Here is a 12,332-nt window from a genome sequence, read left to right as displayed (position 1 = left end):
TAAATATTAAAAAATTATAAGAATACAAGGTAAGTAATGTTCAGTTCATTTAACTGGATATTATTAAGTTGCACATTTAAACTTAAATTTAACCCTGTGAAATGGATTTGTTTAAATTTTAAATATACAGGATAGTCTAACATTTTGTGAAATTGTGTTGACTTTTGCCTTTTTATTTGTTTATCCATTTTTATACAAGAGTAATAAAAGACATTGTCAACCTCATTGTTACCCTCCTAAATGTTTTCCAGACACTTTATCAATTATATATATAAAGCTCTCTAAATTGATGTTTCATCCTTTTCATAGCACACTTTATGGCTATTGTAAAAAAAGAAGTTTTAGGCATCTGTAATAATTTTCCTTTTAGGCATCTGTAATAATTTTCCCAAAACAAATACTCATATAAATCAGCCACAAAAATAGAAGTTAGAGTTAGATTATTCTGGGTATAGTCTAGTACAAGTTAGGCTGCTGCAACACAGATTGCCAACTGACAAATCAGTTTTAGATAAACTGAAAAATAGCTTGAATACAAAAGTAGATTTCAACTGCAGAATATTTAACAGTAGAGTGATTGGGTTAGTTAATTAAGTGTTTGAACTCTTTGTTTTGGGCCATACCCGGCAGCACCTAGGGGTTACTCCTGACTATCACTAAAGAATAACTTCTGGCAGGCTCGGGGGACCATATGGGATGCTGAGTTAATAGAACCTGATTTGGCTGCATGCAAGGCAAATGCCCTACAAGATGTCCTATAGTTCCAATCCCAGTGTTTGATCTCTTAATCTAAGGAAGCTGTTTAAAATCTAGCTCAATTTGAATCATTCACATTTGAAGAATGGTATCATATTCAAAACATATTTAGTTGAGTCTAAAATTGTTAAAAAATGACTTCTTCCACTTTGTAAAGCTTTTTTTTCAGACATGACTTGTTTTTACCCTTTATGCATTTTAAGCCACAACAATAATATTTGTCATTACTATAGTCTAAATGTTTCTGTCTCTTCAAAATATTTGTGTTAAAATAACAAGCACTAAAATTGTTATTGAAAAAGATGGGTACTTTAGGGAGTTTTTAAGTCAGGAGGGTGGTGGTCACATGAATGGCACGATTACCTTATAGAAGGATCAGCTGAGAAAGTCCTAAATATATGATCGTGCGAGGATATAGTGCTAGAAGCGTAACTTATACCCTAGCTCTAAGCTATAAAAGGGATTTCTCCGGTTTATAGCCTACCTCACCATGCTACATTCTGGATGTAAAAACTGTAGTATATAGAACTGTCAAAAGTAAATTTGTGAGTTTTATTTTTGGATTATATATATTTTTTTTAAGATTTTATGGGCCTCCCTCATGTTGCTCGGGATACCTAGGCCGACACTAAGAGGTCATGGAGTTATGGGGATCAACTCCAGTGACTTACACAAGCCAGACAGACACTGCAGCCTCGTGAGCTATTTCCCCAGCCCTTTTATTTGATTTTGTATCAAGGTAATTTTGGTTTCAAGTTAATATACTTGGGGACACCATTTAATTCTACCGGACATACCAGAAAATTTGAATATCCCTGTATCAATATCCCTGTATCACTGTATTTGGGGAAGCCAATCCCATAACCTCATTTCTACAATCAGAGGGTAAGTATCAGGCATTGACTGCTTTGCTTTTTTATTTTATGTTTAGAAATTCATTTTAGGAATATACCTGAAAGTGGGCAGGGACTATTCCTGGCTCACTGCACAGGAGACACTCCACATAATGCTTGGGATATCATGGCTTGCTGGGTACTGTGATTACTTCTGGGTCTCCTGCATGTAAAGATGTGCTCCAGCCCATATATTCTGGGCTCCTCATTCCTTGTTTCTTATTAGCATCGTAGACTTTTCTTTTTTATTATAGCCACATGAAGAAAATAAGACAATAACAATAGTTGCACTGTTAGTGCCAGCAACAGTGATGGGAGAGCTAGGCATGGGAAGAGTTGAATTATTTATATACGTAATTGGCTATGGCATCCTTTACTAATACAGTTTACCTGTATGTATTCATTTCTCATTGTTTATTTGCATTAGGTTATATTTCTTTGTTTATTTTGCATAGAAAGTAATTGAAGGTATTCTAATTACAAAATATTGAACCTGAGCCTGCCTTTTTAGGTAGAAAGCTAAAAACTTTCCTCACTCTTTTTTCCACACCCAGCAGTGCTCAGGGGTTACTCCTGGCTATCTGCTCAGAAATAGTGCTTGGCAGGCACAGGGGACCATATGGGATGCCGGGACTCGAACCAACAACCCTAGGTCCTGGATCGAATTCTTGCAAGGCAAACACCGCTATGCTATCTCTCTGGCCCCATAAATTTCTTTCTTTTGTTTTTTTTGGTTTGTTTGTTTTTTTGTTTGTTTTTGGGGGGTCGTCACACCCGGCAGTGCTCAGGGGCCACTATGCTCAGAAATCTCTCCAGGCAGGATCGGGGGATCATATCGGATGCTGGGATTCGAACCACCATCCTTCTGCATGAAAGGCAAACACCTTACCTCCATGCTATCTCTCTGGCTCCTGATATCCTCACTCTTTCTTTAAGTAAATCTAAAACATGTCAAATAAAGGGTTAATAGGGGACCAAAGCAACAGCACAGGAGGTAGGGCATGTAGCTGACCTAGGTTCAATCCTTGGCATTTCATATGGTCTCCCAGGCCTGTCAGGAGTTATTTCTGAGCACAGAGCCAGTAATAATCTCTGAACATCACCAGGTGTGGCTAAAATATAAATAAATAAATAAATAAATAAATAAATAAATAAATAAATAAATAAATAAAAAATAAATTAAATACAATAAATGGGAAATATAAGCAAAAATTACAATCAATTAGGAAAAGGAAATTCAAGAAAGGAAGGGCAATAAATGTCAAACCATTAGAGAAATTTCAATATACAATCGATTTTGTCTTAATAAACTAGAACCTGAGTTTCTGTAAAGGACAGAGTGCTATGAATTAAATATTTTATTCTATGGGAAATCTTTCATCAAGGTATCTAGTCACACAGGCTGAAATAATATAAGTCACTTGCAAGTCTGGTAATCAGAGCATGCATAATGCTTGGTATGGAGCAATTGAAGAGTGCATCTATAGTGAAACATGCAAGGCCATTGGATTTGAGTGCTTATGGAAATCTTCACTGCAAATAACCCCTAATACAGCTGATCAGGGTTTTTTTGCTACTCTAAATTTTATTTTTCTAAATTGTTACTAACTTTGAGGATTTGTCAAATATGAGAGGAAGAAATGGCTTTTGCCATCAAAACTTGCTCTTCCACATAAAATTTCTCTTATTAGAAGTTGCCAAGAAATCAGTTGGTATTGACTTAACCCTAAGATACACAAGCTTAGTCTAGATAAAAATTATTTTCAATTTTTACAGTGTGGCTCGTACCCACACATGAACTTTAAGCCTCTTTAAAAATAATCAATGTTGCATTTGCAGAAAGTGCATGAATACAAGAAGTTTAACTATACTAATAATGCAGCACTTCTATATTTTTAAAATGATTATTTAGTCTGAGAGGGTTAGGAAAAAACTGGGCATTGATTTCATTTTATTCTATTGATTTTCTGTGCATTTCCATTTCCATTTGTGAGGCATATAAATAATGAATATATCATCTCTATGGACATTGGCATTGTCTATCTATAAACCCTCCACTTATGTGAGGTATTGGCAATGTTGTTATTAAATTATTGACAAAATGGGGGAGGGGCTAAGTAGTTTAATAAAAGCTTTCATTTCAAGTTGCAGGCCTTCTTTAGAGTTAAGTTCTTTGCATGGCTGGGTCGGGCCAATAGCAAGTATTTGTCTTTTCTTGAAGTTGCTTCGTTATTAAAATCACTTCTTTTCTGCTGTTTACTATTTTCTGAAGATGGAAGTGCCCTAATTTGGCTCCCTTTGTTGGATTTCCACTCCCATGGAGTACTATTATCTGACCCCTTAGGTCTCTTCAAGTAATTAAATCATTTCATTGACACCGTGTTAATTTGGGAACACTTGTAAATTTGACCGCATGGACCTAACCTGAGCATCTCTTCTCCAATTAATGAAGCTTGTGTCAGCGTGGAGAAAGAAAAGCTAATAAAGCAATGATTCTTCCTCCTTAGAAAGTTCTGGAAAGCTTTTCTAGAAATAGTGGACAGTGGCTTGCAATGACAGTTGGCAGGGACATAGAAAATAATGGTCACACCAATCCTACAGGAGATATTTTTGAATGAATAATAAGGGATACTATATTAAACAGAATATCCCAAGAAATTGGACATTCTCTCATATCGCTAAAGGATATTTCAACACTTCCTACTATGGATCTTACTAGTTTTGTGCTTCTGCTGAGGCCAATTAAACAGTAAATGCTCCTAATTTCTTGGTCTTTCTATTGTTGAGTATCTCACAAAGAAATAAAAAGGTAATATATATTTGTGTCTAACTGTGACCTATGCAATTAGCAAAAACATGTACCTGCATGCAAAAGCAAGCAAAGAGACAAAAAGTTTCTATAAAAACTTAAAATCAGGAATAATTCATCTATGATTCTTCAGGTATACATGGATGTTTATTCAGAGCAATATACTAGTAATACTAAAAGGTATTAATAAGTACACAGTTTGTGAAGCAATAAGTAGTGCCTTTCATTCTCTACTGTCTGGTTCAACCCCTACTGAGAACAGTATAGAGATTACTCAGCACAGTAAGAATAAATTACCCAGATGACCTAATAATTACATTCTGGGTTTATACACCAAGGACACAAAAACGTTAATCCCAAAGGACATATACACCACTTTTTTTCATTAAAATATTTAGCATAAAAGCTAGGATATGGAATCAACCTTGGTTTTCAGGACAGATGAGCAGATAATAAAAGTATGGTATATATTCTCAGTGAATTATTATAGAACTATAAAGAAGGATGAAATCATGCAATTAGCTGCAACTTGGATGGAACTCGAGAAAATCATGTTAAGATAAGTAAGATAGCAGAAGAAAGACAAATCCTAGATATTTTCACTTATCTAGAGTATATAGACTAATAGAATGAGGAAATACAAGGCATTGAATGGAGGATATCTAGATTATCTTGGTCCCTTGAATATAAAGAATTGATGGGAAAATTGCATGTCATCTTTGCATAGGGACTATGCTAATCTTCTCTGTATCATTTCAATTTTAGTATATGTGCTGCCAAAGCGAGCACAAAAACAGGGGTGAAACTCAAAAGAGGCTGATGGAAGGTAAGAGGTATTGGGCAATTGGTGGTATATTGGTGAGGTATAGCTGTATATATGAACTATGAAATGAACAAACTGATAGCACAAGTCTCCTTGTACAACAATTAAACTTAAATTATGCTTGTCAGTGAGACAGGGTGTGCTATGAGAAAGAAATTGGGGACATTGGTAGAGGAAAGTTGACACTGGTGATAAAATTAGTATTGGAAAATTGTATGCCTGAATCTGAATTCACAAGTAATTCATGGTGTCTCAGCAATTTCTATAAAACTAGTGTAGACAGATATTGATAGTTGACTAGACAAGAAAAGAGATACATATGATCATATGTGTCAATATCAATATGTGTTTATAGTGAATGTTTTAGAATTATAGGGAGCAAATTTGTTTTCATTACGTTCCTATGAGAAGTTCCAATTGAGGAGGTAAGACTATATATCATTTGAAATTAGCGAGGAAAATACACTGCATAATATTATATTCTCCCTCCTATCCTAATCACTGAAAGCCCAATGGAGAATTTTGGATTACAGAATAGTTCACAGCAATACAAATGCTCACAAGGTCATTTATATAACAAAGTGTAATTTATCAATAATCTTTCTAAAGAGACCTCCAGATATCCTTTTGACATGTTCTCTTATTTTTCTTTTTGGCACAAGAGTCTTTTATTTTAGGACAGATACATTAATGCATGCTCCTTTGAAAGTTGTCTTTAGTACTACATATTCTTTTCCTCTGAGTTTTGTATTAATTTCCAATTCCATTTATGTTGCCTGGAGTCTTTCAAAAATATTGTCTTCTTTCTTCTCAACACTTTTTAATTTCAATATCCCACTATCATTGAGTAATATTTTAGTACACAATAATGTGAAATAATGTACATGGTCACAATTATTTGTCTTCAAAATAGTCTATTCAGTTCTTAGACTCCATCTGACTTGAGCAATGAGTAATATTTTCTTTGGTTTATCACTCCCTTTCTTTTAAGATTTAAACACACAAGACATGAGGAATAAAAAAATGACTGTAGGCACAAATGATTGAATTCTGAGTGTTTTTATCATATGGTATATAGAAGTTCTCCAGATCCATAAGGGCAGTAGGAGATAAAAGACCAAGATAGATAGATTGATAGTTAGATAGATAGTTAGATAGATGATAGATAGATATAGATATAGATATAGATAGATATCCTGTAGATGTTGACTAATAAGATTATAGAAATTGAGATGTTTTACAAAGGGATGTCTACAGACTGCAGAGTCAGGGAAGTTTAAGAAACAATATACTAGTTTGAAGTTTGAAGAACACACATGTTATAAGCTTGCCTCCAGACATAAATGAATTAGAAAGCAAATGGTTTATGCACTGTTATGAGAACGAAAGGCAGAGAATCAACAGACAAAAGGGAAATGGAAATCTTCCCATATGGATTTATGTTTTGCAAGAAATTTTTAATTTATTTCTAATATAAATGCACAGGCATATTCAAATTATAGCAAATAAGGCTCATGGAACTTCAAATATAAACACTAGTTCTTCATCAATCAGTTTTTTGTATTTATGATAGTATCTACATTAATATATATGTGCATGCCAGTTTAGAGGGAACTGATAAATTTGTTTAAGTAATCAAAATTTATCATAAACTAGACGCCATTTTCAGGGAGGGACTACAGAGCATGAAAACCGGCTAAGCTTTGCAAAAGCCGGCTCCCTGTGTGTGACACCAGGCGGGGAAAATCCGCGAAAGTACACCAGCCCAGTGGGGCCCAACTGTGAAAAACTGTGAGTGTGACCTGTCTATGTCTGTCTACTGTCCTCTTGCGTGAAACTCTTGCGAGTGGGGCAAAAAGAGGCTCCAGAAACCTCGCTTGCCCAGACGCCATTTTCAGGGAGGGACTACAGAGCATGAAAACCGGCTAAGCTTTGCAAAAGCCGGCTCCCTGTGTGTGACACCAGGAGGGGAAAATCCGCAATACGCGGCCGTGCACTCTTTCTAAGGAAAGAACTCCATTGCAACAAGAAGGAAAAATCACACTAAGAACGGCGCTATATCACAGAAGCAAACATTTCTCTCCGGACTGTCTTCTCTGTTGCATGCTCGGGCCTAAGATTTGACCCAGTGTGAGGCTTCATCCACGGAGGACTCCCCTCCCTTAGAGGCAAGTCAGCCCATCCAGAAAGGGAGGAGCCAGAGGAGTGTGCTGCCTGCATCATATAGACAATGAATACCACCACAACACGTAGAAAAACCCACAATACAAGTGTGACAATGGGGAAACAACGCAGGCCAGCATCAGACATAGAGAATGAAGATGACAATTCTGAGGACCAGATAATGACCAACCAACTAATCAACCTCTCAGATAAGGACTTTAGACTAGCAATATGGAAGATGCTCAACGGACTCCAAGAAACCATGGATCGAGTTGAACAGAACACTAATAAGAACCAAGAAAATATGAAGACAGAAATCACAAAACTCCAAACTGAAATAACATGTCAACTAACAGGACTGAAAAAGTCAGTAAACGAAGTGAATGACAAAATGGATAAGCTCTGGGACAGGGTATCAGAAGCTGAGGATAGACTTGGTGCTGTGGAAGATGAGATACATAACAATTCCATACAGCAGGAGAGATTGGACAAAAAACTTAAAGCAAATGAGCAGACAATGGAAAAATTAGTCAAAGAATGGGAACAGATGAAAATAGAAGTCTATGATAAGATCAACAGAAACAACTTAAGAATCATTGGAGTCCCAGAGACCCAAGAAGGAAATTTCCAAGAAGAATCAACGGTCAAGAACATCATTAAAGAGAAACTTCCAGAGCTAAAGAATATATGTGATCAAATCCTGCATGCCCGAAGAGTACCAACCAAAAGAGACCCCAGAAAAACCACCCCAAGACACATCCTAGTCACAATGACAAATCCCACAGATAGAGACAGAATTCTGAAAACAGCAATATCAAAAGGGGAAATCACATTCAAGCAAGCTTCCCTGAGATTTACAGCAGACCTGTCACCAGAAACACTCAATGCCAGAAAGCAGTGGTGGGATATTGTGACAAGACTGAATGAAATGAATGCTTCACCCAGAATACTATACCCAGCAAAACTCACTTTCCGGTTTCACGGAAGAATACATGGCTTCACAGACAAAAAACAACTCAGAAACTTCACAGACACAAAACAAGTCTTAAGAGAAAAACTGAAAGACCTAATCTAAGACAAGACTACCCAAAAGACACACCAAATTTTGAAATAAAGATGGTGTTAAATCCCAGGACAATTCTTTCTCTCAACGTCAATGGACTAAATGCACCAGTTAAGAGACACAGAGTGGCTAAATGGATCAAAAAACTCAATCCAACGTTCTGCTGCCTACAAGAAACACACCTGAATAGTCAGAACAAACATAGACTCAAAAAAAAAGGCTGGAGAAAAATTATCCAAGCAAACAACACCCATAAAAAAGCTGGAGTGGCCATACTAATATCAGATAATGCAAACTTTATACTCAGGAAGGTTGTAAGGGACAAAGATGGATATTTTATATTAATCAAAGGGTACGTAGAGCAGGAAGAATTCACTCTCCTAAACATATATGCACCGAATGAGGGGCCAGCAAAATATTTAATACAACTGTTGACAAATCTGAAAAATAATATCAACAACAACACAATAATTGTGGGGGACCTTAACACGGCTTTGTCAACACTGGATAGGTCAACCAGACTGAAACCCAACAAGAATATACTAGACCTGAGGAGAAAAATGGAAGAAAGAGGCCTAGTGGATATATATAGGACACTCCATCCCCAGAAACCTGGATGCACATTCTTCTCCAATGTACATGGGACATTCTCCAGGATAGACTACATGCTGGCACATAAAACATATCTCCATAAGATCAAGAGGATAGAAATTTTGCAGACTACCTTCGCTGACCACAAAGCTCTGAAATTATTTGTGAACTTCAAAGGGACTCAGAAGAAACACTTTAACACCTGGAAGTTAAACAGCCTCATGCTCAATAACCAGTGGGTCCGAGATGAAATCAAGGAGGAAATAAAAAGGTTCCTGGAAACAAATGACAATAAAGACACAAACTATCAGAACTTATGGGACACAGCAAAAGCAGTACTGAGAGGAAAATTTATAGCTTTGCAAGCACACATCAGGAAGAAAGAAGGAGCTTACCTGAGTAGCTTAATGACACAGCTAATAGAACTAGAAAATGCTCAACAAAAGGACCCAAGAATAGGAAGACAGAAGGAAATAACAAAGCTGAGAGCAGAAATCAATGAAGTGGAAACTCAAAAAACAATCCGAAAGATCAACGAAAGCAGAAGTTGGTTCTTTGAAAAAATAAACAAGATTGATAGACCAATGGCAAACCTAACAAAGAAAGAGAGAGAGAGAAACTTGATAACTCGTATCAGAAATGAAAAAGGAGAGATCACTACTGATATGACAGAGATTCAAAGGGTAATCAGAAACTACTTTGAAAAACTCTACGCCACTAAAAATGAGAACCTGGAAGAAATGGATAAATTCTTGGACTCTTATAATCTTCCAAGGTTGAAGGAAGAGGATGTAGCATATCTAAACACCCCCATCACCATTGATGAAATTAAAACAGTAATCAAATGTCTGCCGAAAAACAAAAGCCCAGGTCCAGATGGATTCACTAATGAATTCTATCAAACTTTCCAAGAGGAACTACTGCCAATCTTGGCAAGACTCTTTCATGAAATTGAACAAACAGAAACACTTCCAAATAGCTTTTATGAAGTCAACATCACCTTGATACCTAAACCAGACAGAGACGCTACCAAAAAAGAAAATTACAGACCAATATCACTGATGAATGCAGATGCAAAGATCCTCAACAAAATCCTGGCAAATAGGATTCAATGCCTCGTTAAAAAGATCATCCACTACGATCAAGTAGGTTTCATCCCAGGAATGCAAGGCTGGTTTAACATCTGTAAATCTATCAACATAATACACAACATCAATAACAAGAAAAATAAAAACCACATGATCATATCAATAGATGCAGAGAAAGCATTTGATAAGGTCCAACACCCATTCTTGATCAAAACTCTCAGCAAGATGGGAATGGAGGGAACCTTTCTCAATATAGTGAAGGCCATCTACCACAAGCCAGTGGCAAATATTATCCTCAATGGAGAAAAACTAAAAGCCTTCCCTCTAAATTCTGGCACAAGACAAGGCTGTCCTCTCTCACCACTCCTATTCAACATAGCACTGGAAGTACTTGCTATAGCGATTAGGCAAGAAAAGGATATCAAGGGAATCCAGATAGGAAAGGAAGAAGTCAAGCTCTCACTGTTTGCAGATGACATGATACTCTACTTAGAAAACCCTAAAGACTCTATCAAAAAGCTTCCAGAAACAATAGACTCATATAGCAAGGTGGCAGGCTACAAAATTAACACACAAAAATCAATGGCCTTTCTATATACCAATAGTAATAAGGATGAAATGGACATTAAGAAAACAACCCCATTCACAATAGTGCCACACAAACTCAAATATCTTGGAATCAACTTGACTAAATATGTGAAGGACCTATACAAAGAAAACTATAAAACTCTGCTCCAAGAATTAAGAGAGGACACACGGAAATGGAAACGTATACCCTGCTCATGGATTGGCAGGATTAACATCATCAAAATGGCAATACTCCCCAAGGCATTATACAGATTTAATGCCATCCCTCTAAAGATACCCATGACATTCTTCAAAGAAGTGAATCAGACACTTTTGAAATTCATTTGGAACAACAAACACCCTCGAATAGCTAAAGCAATCATTGGGAAAAAGAATATGGGAGGAATTACTTTCCCCAACTTTAAACTGTACTACAAAGCAACAGTTATCAAAACAGCATGGTATTGGAATAAGGATAGGTCCTCAGATCAGTGGAATAGGCTTGAATACTCAGAAAATGTTCCCCAGACATACAACCACCTAATTTTTGATAAAGGAGCAGGAAATCCTAAATGGAGCAGGGAAAGTCTCTTCAACAACTGGTGTTGGCACAATTGGATAGCCACTTGCAAAAAAATTGAACTTAGACCCCCAGCTAACATCATGTACGAAGGTAAAATCCAAAAGGATTAAAGACCTCGATATCAGCCCCCATACCATAAGATATATAGAACAGCACATAGGCAAAACACTCCAGGACATTACAGGCATCTTCAAGGAGGAAACTGCACTCTCCAAGCAAGTGAAAGCAGAGATTAACAGATGGGAATATATTAAGCTGAGAAGCTTCTGCACCTCAAAGCAAATAGTGCCCAGGATACAAGAGCCACCCACTGAGTGGGAGAAACTATTCACCCAATACCCATCAAATAAGGGGCTAATCTCCAAAATATACAAGGCACTGACAGAACTCTACAAGAAAAAAACATCTAACCCCATCAAAAAATGGGGAGAAGAAATGAACAGACACTTTGACAAAGAAGAAATACACATGGCCAAAAGACACATGAAAAAATGTTCCACATCACTAATTATCAGGGAGATGCAAATCAAAACAATGATGAGATACCACCTCACACCCCAGAGAATGGCACACATCACAAAGAATGAGAATAAACAGTGTTGGCGGGGATGTGGAGAGAAAGGAACTCTTATCCACTGCTGGTGGGAATGCCGTCTAGTTCAACCTTTATGGAAAGCGATATGGAGATTCCTCCAAAAACTGGAAATCGAGCTCCCATACGATCCAGCTATACCACTCCTAGGAATATACCCTAGGAACACAAAAATACAATACAAAAACCCCTTCCTTACACCTATATTCATTGCAACACAATTTACCATAGCAAGACTCTGGAAACAACCAAGATGCCCTTCAACAGACGAATGGCTAAAGAAACTGTGGTACATATACACAATGGAATATTATGCAGCTGTCAGGAGAGATGAAGTCATGAAATTTTCCTATACATGGGTGTACACGGAATCTATTATGCTGAGTATAATAGGTCAGAGAGAG

The 12,332-nt window shown here is 36.8% G+C and overlaps 1 non-coding gene across 1 annotated transcript; it reads right to left on the bottom strand.

Annotated features, from left to right (window-relative positions):
• Positions 1–5,140: 5,140 nt before the first annotated feature.
• Positions 5,141–5,247, bottom strand: LOC126000351 (U6 spliceosomal RNA). Its single transcript, XR_007492695.1, has one exon. It is a non-coding gene; the product is annotated as a U6 spliceosomal RNA (small nuclear RNA).
• Positions 5,248–12,332: the final 7,085 nt, after the last annotated feature.

Source organism: Suncus etruscus, chromosome X, assembly GCF_024139225.1.
Source record: "Suncus etruscus isolate mSunEtr1 chromosome X, mSunEtr1.pri.cur, whole genome shotgun sequence".
NCBI lineage: Eukaryota > Metazoa > Chordata > Mammalia > Eulipotyphla > Soricidae > Suncus > Suncus etruscus.
This window is presented reverse-complemented; position numbering and strand designations above follow the sequence as displayed.